General features: G+C 44.5%; 1 long non-coding RNA gene across 1 annotated transcript in view; it reads left to right on the top strand.

Moving 5' to 3' along the window:
- LOC128340980 (uncharacterized) overlaps nucleotides 1-17,037 on the top strand; it is a 31,018-nt gene extending 13,981 nt beyond the window's left edge. The window contains exons 3-4 of the long non-coding RNA XR_008314122.1: nucleotides 15,423-15,484; nucleotides 16,674-17,037. This is a non-coding gene — a long non-coding RNA (uncharacterized LOC128340980). The remainder of the gene's footprint in view (nucleotides 1-15,422; nucleotides 15,485-16,673) is intronic.
- Nucleotides 17,038-23,520: the final 6,483 nt, after the last annotated feature.

Below are 23,520 nucleotides of genomic sequence, written 5' to 3'. Positions count from 1 at the left end.
AAAAATTGTGTTCTACCCAGGTTTGGGAGCTGTGTGTGCTCCCAGTTTTTGGTTGTGTGGAAGCAAGGTAGGAGGAAAACCTGGGTAGCTTTTCCTCCTACCTTGCTTCCACACAATCACTTCTACCCAGGTTTTTCCTCTAACCTTGCTTCCACACAACCAAAAATTTGGAGCACACACAGCTCCCAAACCTGGGTAGAACATAGTTTTTGATCGTGTGAATGATCTCACTATGTTGAACTTCCTTTATATCTTCCATGTATTTCTGAAAGCACAACCTCCGCAAATGAAGGATCTGAGCCATTTAATGCAGCAATGCTTTTCCAAACAAATACTTGCAATTTCATGCATTCTTAGATAGCCCACATTTTAAAGTAACTTCAACTTAATTTTAACTTTGACACAGGCTGAGAAATTAGTGGCTCCTCAAAGATATTTGAACAGGGAGTACTAAGTGAGGGTAATACAAAACAGCTGCTCCTGTGAATATAAGGTAATAACATAGGGAATTGTCGCTAAGGAATAGAAGTAGCATAAAACAGACATGGAAAAACGGCCAGTAGTAACAGAAGTCCTTACTGAATATAAAAGAACAATTGGGAAAACAGCCAGATTAGTAAACAGTACCACTTTCCCCTTTCACCTACTACAAGGTGATTTTTTGAAATTAACCCACTAGTGAGATCCATTGAACTAGGAGTATGTACACATGGGATCTTTCCTGCTGTCAGTTTAGTGTTGAAGTGCTAAAAAAAGAACAGTGGGAAGTGGTGCCTAGAAAAGAAAAGATTATAGTAAAGATGGTTTCTTAAATGCAGCAACCTTCCAGTAGGATGAAGGCATCTACGCTGGCTTACCTACAGTACAGTACCTCGCTTATCCAAGAGTGGGGTACATGCACTGGTTCTGTGATATTCCAAGCCCCATCCACACTGCTAGCAAATGAAGGGAGGCTCTGTGGCTGCTAAGAATTGTGTCAGTCCTGTAGCAACAATTTTGTGTTGCTGCAGCACTCACACAGTTCTCAGTAGCTACAACAGAAATGTGCACAAACTTCAGTTTGTGCAGCAGTTCGAAAACAAACGAACAAACCTGTTTGTACTTCGGCAAACCAGTTCAGCCCAATGAGAAACCAGTTTGGTAATTCGTGTGTGGCACCTTTAAAAGTGAGTACAGCAGCTCCATGCAGCTCCATACAGCTTCTACTCCATGCAGCTTCCAGCTACAGTGGTGCTCACCCCAACAGCACATGTGCAGCACTGAAGGCATTTTCATGGTCAGCAACACCAGGCCGCCACAACAAAGTGTTTTTTTTAAAGGCACCCCTCCCTGCTCCACAAGGGAGTGCATGAACAGCTTATGCACATCCCTACCTCTCATCACCACCCCGATGCCACTCTTGAACCATCAAACCAGAACAAGTTGGTTAGTTTTCAAACCGCTGCACGAACCGTGGTTCATGTTCAACCGTAAGCCACAAAGCCTCTCTGCATTTGCCAGCAGCATGGATGGAATTTGGAGCAACACAGAAGCTCCAAATTGCCATGCCCCGCTGTGCAAGGTGCTGCATTGTAGATAAGCCACTAATTCAACAATTCTCCTAATCTCCTTTGAAGAGCAGCAAGTTTTGGAACAGTTGTAAGGTAGCTTGCTGGACTAGATGCACTGATTCAGTTCAGGCATCCGTGCAACTCCTTCCATGGTGTTATGACATATTTGCCTTCCTTCGTCACAACATAAAGAGAAAGCCTACTTTTTCTGGTTTGCTATTTGCATAGTAGGTAGATAAAAATGTTTATTAGAGTCTTCAAAACAGTAGGGAGAGAATGTAGCTCATTGGTAGAATCCATACTTTTCATGTAAAAGGTCCCCGGTTCAATTCCTGGTGTCTCTAGGTAGGACTGGAAATGACCTCTGTCTGAAACCCTGGAAGGTCACTGCCAATCAGTGCAGACAATACTGTGCTGTATGGAACACAGTATACAACATCTTTATATATTTTCCCAGTTATCCCTGGGCCTGGTTTGGATCAGTGATCTCTCTTTTCTATGCTTTCACTTCCAGTGAAAGTATCCTCCTTTTAAAGTGTCATGCTCATTTTCTAGAGCATAAGTCAGCATAGTGGCTCTGTGTGTGTGTGTGTGTGTGTGTGTGTGTGTGAGTGTGTGTGTGTGTGTGTGTGAGAGAGAGAGAGAGAGAGAGAGAGAGAGAGAGAGAGAGAGAGAGAGAATGAATATGAATGAATTTGCAGGGGTAGGTGGGACAGAGGGTGTTTAGCTCTTTCCCCATCTGGCTGGAATTTCAAGATGTGCTTGAAATACAGTTCAGTAGGGGAAAGTGGCGGGTGGGGGGGTTGTATTTGCAGAGGAAAAGCTGTGTGTGAGAGAAGGGTTTAGTTAGTATGTCCCACCAAGTCCTGCCTACTGCTTCTTCCCTGAAAAAGCCCCCAGCACACCATTTTAGAAATCCCAGGTTTGAAGGAGAATGTGTAATTCCAACCAGATATGCTTATGCGCAAACATCAGGAGTTTCCATAAATGTATGCATTTCCTTTCTTATTCAGAGAGAAATTTCAAGAGAGTGGCTGCATTAGCCTGTAGCGATAAGAAGCCAAAAGGTAATGTGGAACCTTAAAAGCCACAAAACCTGGATATCCTTCTCCTGCAAGTTAACCATGGCAAATATATATTTCTTCTTCCATTTGTAAAACTTAGACAAATGCAATTGAAAATACTAAAGAAATGCAACAGGATAATTCCCTTTGCATAGTCTAATGAGTACAAGATAGATTTAAGATACTGTCAAGGACATAAACATTCTCAGTAACGCTAAAGCTTGAGGAATTGTTGCTGTGGAACTACATAAAGGTAAAGGGCATGACCCCGATCTTACTGAAGACAATGGTGGCACAATGGAGTTTTTTGCATTAACTCTAAAGGGAGTAGGCTCAGACTGAAACTTAGATTAAAGGATACCACTAATGTTTTCCAGGCAATGGCTAATTTTGTTAGCGGTTGTTGATTTTTACCCACAATAGGTAAAACAGCAGAGCACTAAGGAATGAGCACACACTCCAGTTACAGAGTAGGTAGCAGAGGATGGGTTGGATATTGCAGCTATTTAGAGAAAACACATGGAGATCCTTGTATGACTAAACACTAAATATTTATTGGTTAAATACACTTAGATAGGAAAGACCTATCTCTAATCTAAAGGACTACATAGTGGATAGGTAAGGAGAGAGAGAGATGTTTCCATCTGCTCTCTAGGAGGAAAGGAAGGATTGTGACTCAGCACAGGAAGTGCTGCAGAGTCAGTTCAGGGGTCATAGAGTAGGGACAGATAGGGAGACCCTGACTCACTGTCTCTACTCCCAATGCCCCTAGGACAGTTAGTGCAAAAGGTCGATGCACTGGAAGTTCATCTCCAACAAATTTATGTTAAAAAGTGTTCTGGACTAAAATTCTACTTATTTTAACACAGAAACAGCCACATAATCCTCTGGTGACTGGGCTGCTTTATCTTACTACGGTGATGTCTTCCTCCTAAGAGAAACGATACATTCTTTTTGTGGTCTGTGACTGGATCTCCTGGCATTCTTATTTTTATCTAAAAGCAGCTGCAGGGTGGGAGGGAGCTCCAAATTGTATTGGAGCTGGGGGAGATGTTTAACTCTTTCACCCCACACCATTTCCCATACCTTGATCCACTTTCATTTCTTCTTCTTGTTAGCCCGGTAGGGGAAACATATTTTTCCCAGTAGAGGAAAAATAGCCCAGTACTCAAATTCTCGTTTCGAGTATGGAAAGTGGCTCAAGGGTAACTAATATGCATTAAGTTATCATACCATGCATCCTATGAGTGAAGAAGGATTCTAACCTGCTGTAGTGATCCGTGGAGGTTATAGCTGGAGGTTATAGCATTTTAGAATTAATTAAGGTGGAATATTAAGTTGTTATATTGTATTGGTATCATTACACATAGTGCAGTGTTGTGCAAGACTCTTAAAATCACCAATCCCAGACAAATTACTCCAAAACACATGTTCACTACTCTAATGCACATGTATTAGAGAGTGGTAAAAGGATGTATTTGTGAATTTTAATGTGATTGCCAGGAATCTCATTTAGTTTTAGAGCTGTGTGTGGAACAATTTCAGCATACTTGGGAATATAGGAAGCTGCCATATACTGAGTCAGACCATTGGTCCATCTAACTCAGTATTGTCTACACAGACTGGCAGCGGCTTCTCCAAGGTTGCAGGCAGGAGACGCTCTTAGCCCTATCTTGGAGATGCCAGGGAGAGAATTTGGAACCTTCTGCATGCAAGCATGCGGATGCTCTTCCCAGAGAGGCCCCATCCCCTAAGGTGTTATACATGTCTCCCATTAAAATGCAAACCAGGATAGACCCTGCTTAGCAAACGGGAGAATTCATGCTTGCTACCACAAGACCAGCTCTCCTCCCATTTCTCCCACTCCACCCTAGCTAGCCCATATTAATATACATACGGTGTTTTCTGCATTTAATAAGCAGTGGCTGACATTCTGATTAATTCTGTCTGCAAGCTTCAAACAGTAGCGTGCACCCAGTGCTAACCCCCATGCTAGTTCCTGTGCTTTCACAGATGCTCTTGTGCAAGGGCACAACTGTTTCAAAGCTCTTCTCCGGCTCTGGAAGCACAACATTCCAGAGGAAACGTGCCCATGAGGGCAGCAGTGCATTTCCGCTGTGGAAGAGGGCTTTAGGAGTGCAGGAGAGCATTCTGGTAGAAGAGGACCCTGCTTGCCCGAATATGCAATAGCACACCTTTAACAGAATTTCATGGAGCAGCGGGGATAGACACACAGATTTCTCACTGCTGCTTGTTTACGAACCCGCATCGTTAGTCAGGATGTCAGTCAGTATAAGTACAATCTTTAATTGTCTCACACTGTTGTAGGTGCAAGAGCACATAGTCTGTCACATTTGAATAGAACTTTTTATCTTTTTGTTCTTTGCATTTTACAAACCTCTCCAAGTGTGTTTAACTCAGGAAAGGTGGAGGGGCCCCTGAAAGGTTTCTTGTTTTCCTTGGTGTAAACATGCCTCAGGCAGTCAACAGCTATCAGTTTTCTCACCATGTGTAACAGGCTTGCACATGGAAGGTTTTTGTACTTTTCTAATAGCAAAAGAAAGAGCATTTACCATGGGATTCCACTCAGTTCAAACTCTGTCAATAAGTGGGTGGTGGTGACAGCCATTAGAACCTACCAAAAATTACAGGAAAGTTTTAGGAGAAACCTGAGCCAGAAAGCTCAGCAGGGATGGTTCAGCATTTTTTGTCCCCTCATGTGCGCTTGACTTAGACAAAGAGGTGGGTCTCATGATCACAGAGACCCACCTCTCCCCGCACATGAGCAGCAGTCTGCTCTGGGCAGCCGAAGTGCTTGGCCCCCGGAAGCTCCAGCATGCCCTGCGTACTCACGCAGGGCATGCTGGAGAGACCCCCGGAGCCGGGAGGCAGCTTTTCGCCTCCACTCCGGGGGTCTACTCGTGAGTAGCAGTGGTGTGGGGCTGCGCCGTGGCAACTCACGATTGCTAAAACTGGGTTTGCAGAGCGCTCGCTCCACAAACCTGGTTTAAGCACCGGGCTACAGAAGCAGGTGACCTGCTTAGGAACCACCGGGCTAGCAGCCAAGCCCGGTGGTTCTCACTGGCTGCAAAAATCAGGCTAGGCTCCCTTAGCCTGATTTTTGCAGACCGTGTGAATAGCCTGAAAATCTTTAGTTACACTTAACAGTTCATAAGAATCTGCTCCATGTAATGAAAAACCACATTTAGCCCCAAAGCTTGCATTGTTCTTTGAAAAAGAAAGAAAGTTGATCCAAAGATATACGGTGCATTTCCCAATCTTTATAATGACGTTCTCCTCATTATCAACAGTCCCAAAAGACTAAGATTTGGGATATACCGGAATATGATGATCTGGCATATGGGCTGTAATTTCACAAAGTCTATGCACTTAAGAGCTCTTAATGTAGAATAATTACTACATAACACAATTTACCTACCATAACAAACTCAGGAATCAAATTATTTTAAAATTGGGTTCAGTTCCAGTTCAGCTTTGTCAGTATTTTTTAATTCTCCAGTTTTAACCCCCTTCTCTTATACTCAAGGCCAGTGTCAGCCAGAGGGCACTTCCCATCAATGCTATGTCAGGAGCAAGGGCATGGTGTGCATAGGAAAATGGTTCCTTCAGCCACATTGGCACCAAGAAGAGTGTCTGCTTGCAACTAGTGCTATGGAACAAAGGCTGCCAGGTGTGGCCCCCATGTGAGAGGGCTTTGCTAGGCTTGCCTGGTGGTAGTCACTAAGTGCTGGTTCATTCATGCCTTTTCATTGCTTGCTAACTGCAACATCACTTCACACATAAAATACCAAAGCTAGAGCATTCATATCTCCTCACGCTTTTTCGGTGGAGTCATTTCATACATTCAGCTGTGAGTTACCAAGTATTGAGTAATCATGAAGAAGCATGCATAAACTGTTAGATTTCAATGGGACTAGAATGGGACAAAGAGCTGAAAATAAATTAGCCATGTCCATACATGAAATCTACATCTTTCATTTCAAAGAATACATCAGAAGACATCAGACTCAAATTTATTCTCTAACTGAAACTGGTACTTTTAAAGACTTCCCTTCCTTTATTGCTTGCGAAGACACTGTCAGGATAAATAATGATCATGAACTTCAACTTTAAAGAATCAAAGTTCATTTTATTGCAGGAGCCCTATTAAAAGCTTAGATTGCCCTTAATTTGATTTACTGCAGTCAATTCCCTAGAGAAACAGAAAAACACACAAAATCAATCTGCCATAGCTAAGAAAGGGCAGTTATTTTAGTTAGGTCTACCCCAAAGATTGAGATCTTCTTGAGGAAGAGGCTCTGTTACTGGTATCATGGAAACAAGCTGCTGTGCAGACTAGCTTCAATTGAAACCAGTTAATCAGAAGCTCTGAAATGAGTAAGAACAGATGACAAATCTCTAGAGGCAAACCAGACTAAAATTAATAAGACTTTAAAGGGACTTCCTTCTTAGGTTCCAGTGTGATAGCGGTGAGCTCCTGTTTCAGGTTTCCTCCTGTTTCTTAATTATTCTTATCTGGGTAGTTTTGTGTGATGTCAGTTGCCCAGTCTGTGATCTCTGATACAATTTATTTTGTTCTCTGTGTAGCTAAAATGTCCTTCCACAAGAATATGGCATTCAGTTTTTGCTATTTTCTGGATTCAGTTTTATTTTACATCTTATAAGTGAAACATACCAAAAGATTTTAACTGCTATTGCTTGTTCTGTTTGTTTTTGTACCAGTGTTTTGAAGTTGTATGGTTGCCAGTTTTCCAAGTGTTTAAATTTATTATCTTTTCCGTTAAGGCAAACCTGTGGCAACATTGAGTGCATAACCTCAGATGAAACGTCTGCTTGTGTTTAAGGTTGTAAAAGCCTTACAAAATGGTATTTGGCTATCTTTACAATTCCCTGCCCAGTATAGTAGATCAACTCTAGCAGATCAACTAAGTCAATTTTAATTTAGGGGATTTTGAAGCTTTTCAGTGCTTGAAATTGCTTAAAACTATCAGTATTCAGAATGTAAAATGAAAATTGTCCCTTAAACTTGGGCTGTCAAAGTTCAAATCCTGACTCCATGCGTGATTATATTGCAAAGCTATAATCCAGACAAGTCTGTGAATTGGTCTCACCCAGTAGTGCTAGGTTCAAAATTATTTGTGATACCGAACAAAGGTTTTCTATTCTAAGAAAAAAAAGTAAACACACACAAACACACCAGTGTGTGGCTTATGGAAGCCCTTGTTGATTATTCCAACACTAGGAATAGATTCTGCTGCTTCCTCCACTGGGTGGGCTTCCTGTGGAGCTTCTTCTCCTTCCTGACTTGCCAAGGCACTTTGCTGCTCACAGTGCTCAGAATGAGTCTCGTCTTCTTGCCTCACTGCTGTCACATCAATGGGTAACTTCGGTTCTGATTATCCTTAAAGTGGCTTTCTGGGTTGTGAGCATCATCATCATCTTTCAACCTCAGTTACCATCAGCAAAATGGGAAATATGTTTAAGGATATGCACGGAACCAGTTCGGCACGCCCTTCCTGGGATGCCGAACTGGTCTGCTGGCGACCGAGCCAGTTCAAAGGGTGGAGGGGGTGCTTTAATGGAAAGGGAAGGCCATGCCTCACCACTTTCCTCCTTCTGGCACTCTCCGTGTGTGTCGGCCATGAGCATGGCGATGCTGATCGGGGCTGCAAGCGGGAACACTGCAGCCCAGTGTGCCCACTTTTTTTTAGAGTGTCGGCAGAGGAAAGCAGCAGGGCAGGGGCTGATAGGTAGGCAGAACTTTAAAGCAACCCCACCCTGCCCTCGCAGGAGTTCACCAACTAGTTTGCGCACATCCCTATTATTAGTATGGCAATGCCCCCTTGGAACAGAGTCAGCTAGACTAAATATAAACAAATAAAACAGTGGCTGACAGTTTTATGTGGAAGTAGCCCTCTGGAGGCACACAAAAAACCCCTGGAGGTTAACTGCTCTGTAGTCTCTTCCTGCAGCCCTGGCAGGTGTGTTGGAGTGGGGAGGGTGCAATTTTCACTGCTCTCTTTTCCATTCAGATGGTGTTTTTAACTCCAGGGCATTTTCCAGATTACATGCTGTAATGGATTCGTACGTGTCCGTTAAGTGCCTCTCTGCATTGCCTGCATTTTGACATCACGGTCACTGCATTGTTATCTGGTGCCGTCCATATTTCTGATGCCTTGATTTGGGTTTTATTGATGCATTATGGCCCTATAATGTTGTAATCGGGTTGCAGGAAAGTAGCTGTATTTTTCTATTGTAGGGAAGCTTGCCCCGTTTTAGCGTGGTGTGGAATGTTATTTTCACTCCTCAAATAACTTGTATTTGACTGCTGTGCCAATTTGAGAAACTCTGTGTGTGTGGGGGTGGGGGGCTCACCCTACCTTTGCCCCACTACAGCCCAATGTCATTTTTCTGTTTGTAATTCAATTTTTCCTTTCATTTCTGACATGGCCTGCCTTACCCCACCCTCCACGTTTGTGACAAATGCTTCCAGTCATTGAAGTCTTTCTCATAAAGGCTCTCCTTCGAAGCCAGGCTGTTGCTGCTGCTGCTGCTGCTGCAGGGAGCCCCGCCAAGCTCGGCTGCCTCCTGTATGGCTCATGCTGAGGCAGTTGCTCCTCGAGGAGGCTCCTGGCTCCACCATGTGAGAGATGCATAGATGTGGGGATGCATAGACCAGGCCTCCTCCTGGGCAGCAGCTGCCCACCTCCCCCAGCCCTGCAAAGCGGAGCCTCCAGGCAGGCAGGGGTGGAAGGCGCAGAGACAGGGCTGGGCAGACACTTCCCCTGGGGTTGGTGCTGCTCCCTCCTATTATGGCCCCCTCTCTGCCATGGGATTAAAAAAATGTTCTTGCTAGAATCCCTTGCACAATGGTGCAATGGTGAAACGATTTGTTTTGGAATGGTGCTTCACCCTGTGGGTGGATTTACACAAGAAAGCCGAGATTTTATTGGGGGGGAAATTCACCTCACCCTCCCACAACTCCATTGGCCAAAATGGAGTGGGGGGGGCAGATAATATGGACACTTCTGCCTTGAAAACATGTTGCAGTGGATGGAAAATATGAATGGCCACCAGCCTACAACGAAGAATTGAATAACACTTTACTCTCTGTTTTAAACCGTTGCACTATTCCGTCACACTTAGCAACGCTTTAACTGTTGCAAATATCATAGTCCAGAAAACACCAAGGAATCTGTCCCTAAGGGCTGCTTCACCCTCAGTGACAGATTCCTGGAGTTAAAAACTCCACTCCATCTATAAGGAAGAGAGAGCAGCGAAAATCATGCCACCTTCCCCATGCTCCCCACTCTGGGGCTGTTAAGCTCCAGTCTTTTGGATCTCCTCAGGATTACTTTCATTTTTGTACTCCTGTGAAGAATGTCAGCCACCAGAAGCAGAAGATGCCAACCTCTGTATCTAGCAAAATATATTACAACATTCCTGAGAGTTATTTAAAATCAATGGGTAAGGCTTTTTTTGTTTACACAAAATGATTTCTTACACATAACTGTTTATTATATCATCATAACTGATATAATGGTGATGTGGTGATGGCAGTAATTTTTGGAAATAGCAGCAGCAGGCCAATAGCTTTAACAACATACACTGTTCAAAATATTTATCTGTTATAGGCGGCACATTTTGGATGTGGAGCACCAGAACGACCTAAGGTTAGTTCCTAAATACATCAGTCCAGGGAGGTCAACCAACATTAATATGCTAGCTAATGATCTTACTAAGCTTATAGTCCCCAAACACCAGAGAGCATTCATGATGGCACAGTTTGATATCCTCCCCTCTGCAGTGTTCGAGGATAGATTCTGGGAAATTCTGTTTATGGAACACACTTGCCCTTGTGGTTCAGGAGCAGTTGTATTGTATCTTTTATGGTGATCTTCATAACACTTTTATTTCTCCTTTTTTATCAAATCTGCCAGGACAATCTTATGAATGCTATAACTCCTACTTTTTTTCTGACCAGAACTCAGTAATCAATTTTAGTGTTGCTAAGTTTTGTGCTGCGGCATGTAGAGCTCGACATGAGTTAACCTTAAATTTTAATTAACCTTTGACAGTATAATTTTAGCATTTAGTTTAGCAACCCAGTAGTGTTTTTGTTGTGTTATGATACTGCTTACTCTTCAGTTGTGTGTATTGTTTTATGTGTTCAGCTGGTCAAAGACCAAAATAAAGTATTGATTGATTGATTTCTCTGTTAGGTCTAATTACTAAAAGGAGCAATGTTCACACCAAAAGAATTGCACAATCCTTTTTACAAGTGCCAATTCTATAACTACAAATTGGTCTTTACAACTGAGTATTTACATAGAGAACCTAATATAATAACTGCATTTTTCTGCCATCTTACAAATATTGCATTAATATTCAGATATCATTGTCCCATCAATCACCTTATATCAATCTAGAAACATAGATACATGTGCTCAAACTCTGCTCTACTATAATACTTTTTCAAAATAATGACTCGATTTGCTTTATGTTGTGTAGAGGCACTTTAACAGACATAGCAGGTGTCTCATGAGGTGAAACAATTCTGTATTTCAAATCTCTGTTGTCACTACCAAAGCCTATCATCTACAGCAATATAGGGTAGGATTAGGGAGATACTGGGCATTTATGTCTTATCGTCTAATCGTTCGGCTGCTTTATTGTACTATACCTACTTCTCTCCCATTTTGTAGAAGAGCCCCATGAAAAAGCAGGAATGTACTGAAGCCAGGCCTGGCTGCTGGCATCGAGTATCAAATCATCCCAAGGCTCCATCTGGGACTATTAAATTACTGTCAGTCTCCAGCTGGGACTCCAGCGGCTCCCATCGTGCCCAACAGAGCACACAGCATTATTTCTCATACTTCTACCAAGAATGTGGTCCCTCTCTTTCCTCCTCCTCCTCCTCCTCCTCCCTGGGACTTGGGAGCAAACAGCTCTAATGGTCTGGTTGCAACAGCCAAGCAGTCTGCTTTATGTCAGAGACTTTACTAGTAGTAGGGTAATATGTTCTCTCTCACTTTCTTCACTGAAGTGTGCCCTTGAAAAACATATTTTTCTGTGTCAAGGATTCAAATGAAAATTGCTGGCCATTCATCAGCTTTTGAATTTATGGATCTCTTCTCCTCAGGACAGTCTAAAACCAAGTGTCCTTTGAAGGCCTTTCATTAAATTATTATTGACCATATAGCTGAGACAAGTCAGGATACTAACTCAAAGCAGTAGTGTGCCATGTATCTCCCATACTTCTATCCCCCATGTGCATTTGATATAGGAAGCTTTCCAGACTCCCAATCACAACTTCTCATCCAAAGATCTCACAGAACAAAAACAAAATAGGTGGAAGGATGATCTTAAGGTTGGGAGAAAATGACAGCTGCTGCATCAGGACTAATATCAGGGCCATATGTTCTAGAGGAAGGAAAAGTAAAATAAGATAATAATACACAATAAGAGCAATGGTGGGGGGGAAACTAATGTAATGACAGTCAGTCCCACACCACCCCTGGCAACTCGATCTCCACTCATCAATCATTATGAAACTCATGATGACACCCCCACATGACGACACCCCCCCACTTGCTAGCAAAGAGGCACCTTTTAAAAGTGATCTCTATTTAACAGGGGGAGACCAACTGGCCCTATCCATCCCCAGCACAGCATCCCTCCAGGTTAGGTTTCTTAGGTTTCTTATCTTCTTATCATCTTAGGTTATCATCTTATTATCATCTTAGGTTTCTTTTTTAGATTGTGAACACTTTGGGGACAGGGAGACATCTATATAATTATTTCACGAAGTCAGTGCGTGACGGGAGGAAATGCGGGGCCAGAAATGTGTGGGGATGCATGGGGATGTTTGGCGGGCAGAAATGCGGCAGTGAAGGCAGGCCCAGACCCAGGCCTGGTCACTGGGCGTGGGGGGGGGAGAAAATAGGGGGGGTGCGGGCGGCGGTAAGGCAATGGCAGCGAGGAGGAGGTGGTGGTGGTGAGGAGAGGTGTCTGCGCCTGAATCGGGCCAGCTGCAGTGAGGAAGCAGCAGTAAGGAGAAGGAGGCAGTGGTGGTGAGGAGAGGCGGCTGGCCCCAGCAGCTTTATCCAGAATCAGTTTTATGCACTTTTAATCCTAGCCCCTTGTCCTCACAGTCCTATGATAGTTCAATGCAACAGATATTTACTCAGCAGTCAAGAATTGCCATCTTAAGGGGAGGGGAAAAGAAAGTCATAGCCGTTAGTATGCAGAACTACTCTCTCCCCCCACTCACTCCAAGACTCCAACCCACAGCATGACATGAAAACCCAGTTGATTCAGTTTACCTGCTGTTGTTCTTCAGAAGTTCTCGCTCACATGTGGTTGGGCTGTGTGTGTGTGTGTGTTTGTAGTTGGCAACCCAACAAGGGAGGCATGCACTGGCTGGCTCCGTGTGCCTGCTGGGGGCTGGCCACCTCACTGCTGCCTCTCCCCCATCATTTGTGGTGGCTGCCGGCAACAGGAGATCAGGCAGGTGGGCGGGCTGTTGCGGGGCGCTCGGCAGCAGCCCAGCCCAGGCTGCCAGTGTGGCCACTCCCTAGGTCTTTGGCAGGACATTTGGGGGCCCCACAGGGGGTGGAGGACCAGATTGGGACAGATATCTGGTCCAAAGAGCACTAATGTTTAGGGAGAATGTATCATGAGGGTGTTTGCTGTTTAAATTAGATGTTCAAACTAACAAGTGGGTTCTAGCTTTTAAATTCTTCTTATAGCATCTCTTAATAAAATGTTTGGGAAGGGAACCACTTGTGCCAGATCACTGGGCTAGGATCTGCTGTGTGACAATGGGCAATGTAGAACTCTTGCTTTCAATATATATTTTCTTTCTTTCTATGACAGGATAGTGGCAATAACAGCTACTTATTTTGGTGACAATCTGTACAGGAAAGGCACAGCATGACATAACACGCATTACTTAGCAGTACAGGTCGAGAATCCTTTATCTGGACTGCTTGGGACCAGAGGTGTTCCGGATTTCGTATTTTTCCAGATTTTGGAATATTTTCATAAATTGTGCTAAATCTTTACTCATCTGTGTGCCCCTGTTATCTCCTAAACTCTTGTGTATATATACCTTTTTTAAAAAACACAACAAAAACAAACCTTCTTTTGTCTTCCCCCCTACCACCCTTTCATTTTCTTCCCTCCTGCTGGGAGCGGAGCTTGAGAGGCAGTAAACAAAAGGCAGATAGCAAAGCCTGAGGGAAAGAACTAGAAGGGGAGGAAGCAACAACAGTGAGTTTAGGGGCCGTAAGCGATCGCTCCTGCAAACTGTGCGCCCCACCCAATCCCGGCCCCAACGCTTCCCAGCCGATTACAGAGCCATCGTAATGTTCTCTCTGTGAGTTGCGGGCTTTTTGCTGCTTTGTTATGCAGTACTATATATACTCTGTTAGCTGCTGAGTTTGGGCCAGGATTGGTTTGGGGGCTGAGGTGTTTTGTGTGTGAGAGAGAGAGGTTGAAGCTACAAGCATTCCCCACCCCCCCTCTCGGCGTGGTGTCCAGATTTCTGAGCTTTCTGGATTTCGGGAGTCCAGATAAAGGATTCCCGACCTGTAATAGTAACACACATGCAATCAATACAAAACCCATTCTGATTTAGAAGCTCTTCAAGGAAAGTCTCTACAGAAACCATAGGAACAACCTCCCCTTCCCTCAGCTAGCCAGTATTCATGATCATGACAATGCTACATTTCACCATGTTTTAAGTCATCTTTATCCAAAGGCAATGGCCCTTAATTTAGCTTTTAATAAAATGTGCCAAGAGATTATGACCAAGTTGCAAATTTCTAGTGCTACCCTGGGATTTAGAGGTTAGATTGAAATAATTAATACAGCCTCTATCTGAACCCTTTTGATCACTAAGTATTAAATTCCTTCATAAGTACATAAATCCTAAGCAGCAAGAAGGCAGAACCACCCAGCATATATGGCTGCCTTATTCACCTTGCTCCTTTTGCCTGTGAGTGTAATGCCCTTCAATCATTGCTTGAATGAGAAATCAATATGATTTTACCCCCTTTGTGAAACAGAAGTTACAGTATATCCTTACTAAAGCTTTCTGCATTGTGGTGTCTCACTCTGCTTTTTTGTTTAGCCAAAAGGTTTGGTAAGGGATAAACATTACTGGTGGAACAATGTATTTTTCTATCACAGAGGCTATTCTCACGATGGGGGAAAACCGAGCTAAAGAAGCCCAGCCCAGTTTCCCCCCATTGTGAGAACCAGCGGGCTCGTGGGTGAGCCCGGTGGTTCTCTTATGGCTAGCCCGCCAAAGTAGCCCTCCCCTTAGCCCAGGTTAGCAGAGCTAGCCCTCCGCTAACCCGGGTTTCCTGATTGTGTGCTGCCATGGTGTGGCTCCGCGCCATGGCGACACATGAGGAGACCCCCACCGGGAGGCTGTAAGCAGCCTCCCAGGTTCTGAGGTCTCTCCAGGATGCCCTGCGTGCCCTTAGCCTGATTTCTGCTGCTCGTGAGAATCACCTCAGTGTGCAGAGTCAACAAATTAGCAAAATACAGATGTTCCTGAAGATCACATGTAGTCTGAAACATAACAGGTTGTGTGTTTCCCTGGTCTCCCTAAATGGGTTCCTGCTCATAGATTGGTTTTTAATGCTCTTTTAAAAATGAACATTTTCACTGACCTCCTTATTTGCTATTCTCTGTACATATATGTATATACACACATGCACACAGAGAAAAAATTAGCACACCAATCTGAAAAATATGTATGTACTTATCTTTTCAGGGCACTAGGATTTCCTCGTGGCAACCAAGAGCTGAAGTTACTTTTCCAAAATTGTTTAGCAGGTACTGGTCTTGAGGTTTATCACTTAGATTATGGTATCAGTTATGATCACACTGACAGTCTGGTGATTTAATTGGTGAATTTGACTAGGGCTGTTATAATCTTGTGTTGCAACAGCTGGTTTTGATATCAGAAATTTGTCAGCCTTCTTCCTGGGAGCTGTTGGGCGAATGGCTGAGTGACTCAAATGAGAGTATTTCGTGTTTTCACACACATACAACTCTTCAGCCTCCTCTCCCCCTACTCTCAACATCTGTTAATAAACTAAGCCTCATATACACATTTGTGATATTGGTAAGCCGGGAACATGCCAGACTCCTATAATAAATAAAACAATCTACTCTCTCATATGACAAACTGCTTGAAGGTTCAGAAAACTAATTTATGATCACAAAAGTTAGTACCTTTCAGTAATGGCCTTCAAATTCCGTCCTTCAAAATCCATCTTTAAAAACTTTATCTGAAGTTTTGTGGACTTCTCCAGTAAGAAGGCACAATACCACTTGATATAATTCTCACTGTAAACACTTTCTATAACATATTCTATATATTTAATTTTCTAAGGCATACCCGTGGCTAATCCCATGGGTGGCAGCTCTTGTGAGAGTTTGGAGCAGCTGCCGGATAGCCATTGGTACGCTGCTGCCAGTTTTGGGTGGCAAGGGAAATGCTGCCACCAGCGAGGGACAGCGCCACCGCCAGCTGGCCAGTGGCAAGGGAAAGCACGCACCGGGCCCACTGGCCAGGGAGAGAAAGCACTGGCCAGACCTGCGGACGGGGAAGAAAAGCACACGGCACTGGCCAGGCCAGCAGGTGGGGCGGGGAGGGAAGGGAAAGCAGACTAGGAGGGGGAGAACTGACTGGGGCTGAAGGAAGGGAGGAGAGAGAGGGAGGACTAGGGGCACAGATGCTCTGCACCAGGTCAGCTAGTTATATTTAAAAAGCTGGCCAGAAAGTTACATGACAACAAATCAGGCAGCACTGTTGCTTAAGCTGAATAGTTCTTGAAAAATATAAGAAGATTTCCATACATATATTTATGATACAAATTTAACCCAAAATACAAAGTGTCTGTTTCTGAGAGGCCCTCTGGGTTTTGTGTATATGCCTATATACAGAGTTATCAGGGTTTTTGACTTAGGATTTTCTCATACATGATGATGCTTTACATGTAACTTCTTTTTTCCACAGGCCCAGCAGAAATACCTCGACACATTTGTTAAAACATGGCTGACATCCAGAGCTGCAATCTCAAGATGCAGCAGGGCGGGGGGGGGGGGATCACTCTACTCCCTCCGCATCCATGCTCGGCTTGCTCAGGAAAACTATGGCTGAGTTCTACATGGCAGAATGCTGCTCTGGCTATCAGTCCCTGCCTTTTTTAGACTGGCTGCCATCCTGATTTGTAAAGTGATGTGTGAACCTCAGAGATCACCAAACACATGATCTCTATACAGACATTCACATTTTGGGGGCATATTGCAGTTTGTTTGTGTGAAGGTTCACACATATAGGCTGCCCAAGTCTGATTGCTCAACTTACTTCTGGAAGATGTATGGTGGAATAAATTCTTATTTAAAAGTGGTACATAAATGTGTTAATTAAGCAGAAAAGAGGCATATAAATAGTAGTAGTAGTAGAACGGCCAACTATAACCTAGGTCAGTGGTAGAATATATAACAATACTCTTCACCAGAAGCAGACTATATACAGAAGAACCCCATTTTGAGTGGGGGTTCATTTTCGGGGGAGGGAGCAAATCCACAGATGATGGAACCCCATATCTCCCATATCATGTCTGTTTTGGCCTTTAGTTTATGTGTTCAGTTTTCATTTCAGCTACAGTTTATTCATTCATTCATTCATTCATTCATTCATTCAATTTTTATACCACCCTTCCAAAATGGCTCAGGGAGGTTTACAATTAAAAACAAAAACCATTAAAACCAATAACAATTAAATATAAAGAGATATAAATATTAACACCAATTTAAGAACATCTTAAAAAACAATTAAACTATCATAACAATTAAAACCCTGAAAACCAGGTTAACATTAAAACAATTAAAACTAATTAAAAACTCTGAAAGGCCAGGCCATACAGATGGGTTTTAAGGGCTCTCTTGAAGGTCAGTAAGGAATTAAGATTATGGATTTCTGCTGGGAGCGCATTCCACAGCCCGGGAGCAGCCACAAAGAAGGCCTGCCTCTGCATCACCACCAAACGAACCGGTGGTAACTGGAGATGGACCTCCTCAGATGATCTTAAGGTGCGGTGGGGATCATATAAAAGAAGGTGCTCTCTAAGATATCTCGGACCCAAGCCGTTCAGGGCTTTAAAGGTAATAACCAGCACATTGTATTTTGCCTGGAAACATATCAGCAGCCGGTGTAATTGTTTCAAGACAGGCATAATATGGTCTCTCTGGGTTGCCCCAGAGACCAATCTGGCTGCCGCATTCTGAACTAACTGAAGTTTCCGGACTACATACAAAGGCAGACCCACGTAGAGTGCATTGCAATAGTCAAGCCGGGAGGTTACCAGCTGATGCACCACTGTTTTGAGGTCATCCTCTTCAAGGAATGGGCACAGCTGTCAAATCAGCCGAAGCTGATAGAAAGTACTCCTGGCCATGGCCTCCACCTGAGGTACCAGGGTGAGGCCCGGGTCCAGGAGTACTCCCAAGTTGCGCACCTGCTCCTTCTGGGGGAGTGTAACCCCATCCAGCATAGGGAGATCTAACTCACCCCTCAGATTCTGAGCCCCCACAAGACCTCCGTCTTTCTTGGATTCAGCTTCAATTTGTTCTCCCTCATCCAGCCCATTACTGCCTGTAGGCAGGCATTTAGAGAGTGAGTGCCATTTCCTGAAGATGAAAAAGAGAAGTAGATCAGCATACTGATAACACCCAGCACCAAACCTCCTGATGACCTCACCCAGTGATTTCATGTAGATGTTAAAAAGCATTGGTGACAGAATGGAGCCCTGAGGGACTCCATATAACAGCTCCTGTTTTGAGGAGCAACTGTCACCAAGCTCCACCATCTGGAATCTACCTGAGAGAGAGGAGCAGAACCACTGCAAAGCAGTGCCCCCTATCCCAAACTACCCCAGGCGATCCAGAAGGATACCATGGTCAATGGTATCGAACGCCGCCGAGAGATCCAGAAGAACCAGCAGAGTCACACTCCCTCTATTGATTCCCTGGTAAAGGTCATCCGTCAGGCCGACCAAGGCTGTCTCAACCCCATAGCCAGCTCTAAAGCCAGTTTGAAATGGGTCTAGATAGTCAGTTTCCTCCAAGACTGCCTGGAGCCGTCGGAGCTGTTGGCCTGGAGCTGCCTGGAGCTGTCGGCCATCACCCTCTCAATCACCTTGCCCAACCAAGGGAGATTGGGCTGTAATTATCCATTGCTAAGGGGTCCAGGGAAGGCTTCTTTAAGATCGATCTAACCATTGCCTCCTTTAGACAGGGGGGCACCCTACCCTCCCTCAGCAATGCATTTATGATATTAACTAGGCCACCTCCAACAATCTCCCTGCTAGATAGAAGCAGCCAAGTTGGGCAAGGAACCAGAGAACAGGTGGTAGGCCGCACCGCCCCAAGCAGCTTGTCCACATCCTCAGGAGTCACAGATTGAAACTGATCCAACCTAATACTGCAAGAGGGATCTCTAGACACCTCCTCCATAGACCTTGCAGAAATAGTTTCCTCCAAGAGTCCAAGTTGGCCTGAATACAGGAGATCTTATTTGCAAAGAACCCATTAAAGGCATCACAGCAGAGCAACTTCGGGAAATAGAAGGAGTAGAAACCAAACTCCTCACAACCTGGGATAGCTCCGCCGATCATGAACCTGCAGCTGCAATGCGTGCAGACCAAAATCTCTTTTTCGCTGCACGCACCGCCACTGCATAGGCCTTCAAATGGGTCACATGCTGGATCCTGTCAGATTCGAACTGAGTTCTCCTCCACTTGCGCTCTAATCGCCTACCCAACCGCTTCAGCCCCCGCAGCTCCTCAGTATACCAAGGGGCCATTTTTGCAGCAGATCAGAAGGGATGCTTAGGAGCAATCATGTCTACTGCCCTGCTGAGTTCCCTGTTCCAGGTTCCCACCAGGGCATTGATAGAATCACCGGCCACACTAATGTCAAAATCCTCCAAGGCTTTAGAAATCCCACTGGGTCCAGCAGCCTTTTTGGACGGACCATCCTAATAGGCCCACCACCCCTGCAGGGGTGGGTTGAGGCTGTGAGACCAACCTTAACCAAGTAGTGGTCCGTCCATGACAGTGGGGAAACAACAGGATCCCCCACCCACCACACACCCCCGATCCAAACAAAAGACCAAATTGAGTGCATGGCTGGCAACATGAGTTGGTTCAGAAATTAATTGGGATAGGCCCATAGTTGTCATGGCCGCTATGAACTCCTGAGCCGCACCAGACAAGCCAGCCCCAAAGTGGATATTGAAGTTCCCCAGCACCCAAAGTCTAGGAGACTCCAACACCAACTCCGCGACCAGCTCCGTCAGCTCAGTTAGGGAGTCAGTTGGGCAGTGGAGTGGATGGTACACCAACAGAATCCCCAATCTATCCCTACTTCCCAGCCTCAAGAATATGCACTCGATATAAGTCAACTGTCTGACAGGGGCCCTGGTAAGGGAAAAAATTGTATTCTTATGGACCACAGCCACTCCACCCACCCCCCGCCCACTTCCCCTGGCCTGCTCCATGACAGAGTAACCTGGTGGGAGAAGCTGAGCCCACACTGGACCACTCGCCTCCCCCAACCAGGTCTCAGTTATACATGCCAGTTCAGCTCCCTCATCCACGATCAAATCATGGACAATTTCGGTCTTATTCTGAACTGACCTGGCATTGCAGAGGAGCAAAGTCAGATTCTGTGGGTCGTTGGAGCTGCTCCCCACGGCCAAACAGTTGACAGAGCAGTTGGAAGTGGAAACAGTTGCTAAATTACTGATTTCCCTTCCCCTGTAATGGCCAGCACCGATTCTTCTATTCCCCACCACTACAGTAATAGCTGCCCCTGAACTGCCAGGCACAGCCCCAGCACCATCCCAATCAAGAGAGCCCAAACACATATCTGCAAAAGGCCTGGCCCAACCCAACCCCCCAACCCTCAGTCCCACCCCAAAGGCCCAACCCCAGAGGCTGGCCCCCTTTGGCGGCCGCCTACAGGCAGCCTGACGGACACGCCAACGACTACACCTTTGGCGAGCCTCCTTGCTTTTAAGCTTGCAAGCCCCAGAAGCCACTCCCCTCACAGGAAGCTCCCAGGACAAGCAGCAGGTGGACCGACTCAGCAGTCTGGGAGGATGGCAACCAGCCAGCTGGAACCTGGCAGCCAACAAGCAGGCTGCACTCTGTCTGTGCTGGAATGTCCACAGGAGGCAGAGGGGCTTGTTGGTGAGTCCCAGCAAGGCAGATGGAATGGCCCTGCTCCCCCTGTTACCTCCCCCGGTTCTGTTTTTAATTCATGCATCCTTAAGTTAATGCAAGTCCACCTAATGGCGCAGTGGGGAAATGATTTGATTAGCAAGCCAGAGGTTGCCAATTCGAATCCCTGCTGGTATGTTTCCTAGACTATGGAAAACACCTATATCAGGCAGCATCGACATAAGAAGATGCTGAAAGGCATCATCTCATACTGCGTGGGAGATGGCAATGGTAAACCCCTCCTGTATTCTATCAAAGACAACTACAGGGCTCTGTGGTCACCAGGAGTCAACATCGACTCAATGGCACATTTTAAGTTACAGCATCTTCCCACACACTTAAGCTTCAGGGTCCATAGTCTAGATCAGTGTTTCTCAATGTTTTTGGAGTAATGGACTGGTACATTCTTCGTGCACAGTTTCCCAGACCAGCAGTTAGTAAAGGGGCCACCACCCTTGCCCCAACCCCCAGGCATCCCCCCCAAATTTTTTTGGGTTGATGTCATGCACAAAGGGGGCAGGGCTATGAAGCAGGGCAAGCTCTCCAGAGCTCCTTTCTAGGCAGTCAGTCCTTGCTGCTGGATAATGTTCATTTCTCGAAATGAATGTTATCTAGCAGCGAGGGCTGCCTGGAAATGAACTCTGGAGAGCTCCTGGCTGTGGCACCCCCCACTGGCCCAATTTTTTTTTTTTTTTTGTGGGTGATTTTTATTAGTGATGTCTCATGGACCAGTACCGAATGCCTTGCGGACCAGCACCGGTCCACAGATGGGTGGTTGAGAAACACTGCCCTAAATAATGAAACAGATTTCTGAATACAGATCAAGTCTTAATGTTTCACCTTCTTACATAACAAAATAGGTGTTAAAAAGTTCAAATTTCAGCACCCATTACATTAAGGTGACTGAGAGTGTGTGAGAATGATACCCAGGCGTGGCCAAATCAGCAATCAGTGGCTTTACTCTGAAGCATTTCACAGTGCGGATACGCTGTTGGAGATGGGTAAAAAGAGGGTGCCTGGACTTAGTCAGCACGCCCCCCACCCCCCCCGCTCCCATCCTGCCTAACTTCTCATTGGTACCATGAAAAGCTTCCATTTCCTAACTGTGATTAGTCTTGTAAGAATATGAGCACAGTAGCATGCATGCAGTCCTCAGCAGCTTCCATGGTTCTTTGAGTCAGAGCCAAACATTACCCATATGAGTGGGTATCTGTGTGTGCAAATTGATGCTTGCTCTATAATGGTTAGAAGAGCAAATTTAATTCCCCATGGTCGCTGTATTGATAACCGCAGATAATTAATGTCTGAACATGAAAGTGATTATCTGCAGGGCAAATCTAGAGATTTTCTATATAGCCAATTAATTAATTAATTAATTAAACCAGCCAACCAACCAACCAAATAAGAGGAATAAGACAGAAAGAGATGGCATAACTCTGTTACACGCTCTGCAAGAGGGATGTACAATGCAGAATCATATGTTGCAAAGATATTTGGCAAATTCACAACTCCTCTGATGTGCAGAGCTTCACCAAAAATATAGTTTTGACAAATTAACCAGATGACGTATTCAGAGTTAAAAGAAAGTCACATATATTAAATAGAATTTAATGGCAACTGGCTTAACTTATAATGTTTAAATATAGAAGCCTATAGGTAGTCAGATCAAAATGCCCTGTGGCTGAACAGCTTTGGGGGACATATACTGTATCTGCATAACTAGAACTTTAGATAAGTTAACGTTCTGCTTCTGTTCTAGTTCCAGAGCATTACACTGACATGGGGGACACTGTGGATTTGTATAATCAGGAATCTGGATAACCAATTTCTAGAGAATGGGGACCTTGCTATAAATACCCCTTTGACTTGATGACATCCTACTTCTTACACTATTTGAAAAACATCAACAAGTTTCATATTCTAAAATTTAAAACATTTCTAGTATGAGAGATTGCCTACAAAATACATACATCAGTAAGATATAGAACAATTGCTATAAAAACAATTGCAATTCTCATTTCCACCGCCCTGCAATTTACGTCTATGCCTTTGGGTAGTTTGGATCAACTTGCCTTGGCGGTTAGGGTAGATTTTGGTAACATATCTCTAATTTTATTGAATGTTTATATTCCCCCAATTTCTACACATGCTGAAATAAGATCGACCTGGCAGAAAATGGAGCCGTTTATTAATGAGCTCCAAATAATCCAAATAATCCAAATAGTACCACTTTACAAGAAAGGATTGAGGGAAGATCCAAATAATTACAGACCGATTAGTCTTCTTAGCGTTGTCAGCAAGTTATATGCCAGGCATCTTTTGAGGAAACTCCAGGATTGGTTGGATGATCAGTGTATCCTAATGGCTGAGCAAGCGGGGTTTCGAGAAGGCTTCTCTACAACTCATCAAGTATTTTCATTGCAATTTTTGGCTGAAAAATATTCCTTTAGACCTAAATCGTCCCTGTTTACTGCTTTTATAGACTTCAAGGCAGCATTCGATTCTATATCTAGGGACAAACTCTGGTTGCAGTTAAAGGAATCATCTATAGACCGCCGTTGACTTTTACTAATTTAC

Source organism: Hemicordylus capensis, chromosome 1, assembly GCF_027244095.1.
Source record: "Hemicordylus capensis ecotype Gifberg chromosome 1, rHemCap1.1.pri, whole genome shotgun sequence".
NCBI classification, from domain to species: domain Eukaryota; kingdom Metazoa; phylum Chordata; class Lepidosauria; order Squamata; family Cordylidae; genus Hemicordylus; species Hemicordylus capensis.
Note: the sequence above shows the minus strand (reverse complement) of the source record. Positions and strands in the feature narration are given on the sequence as shown.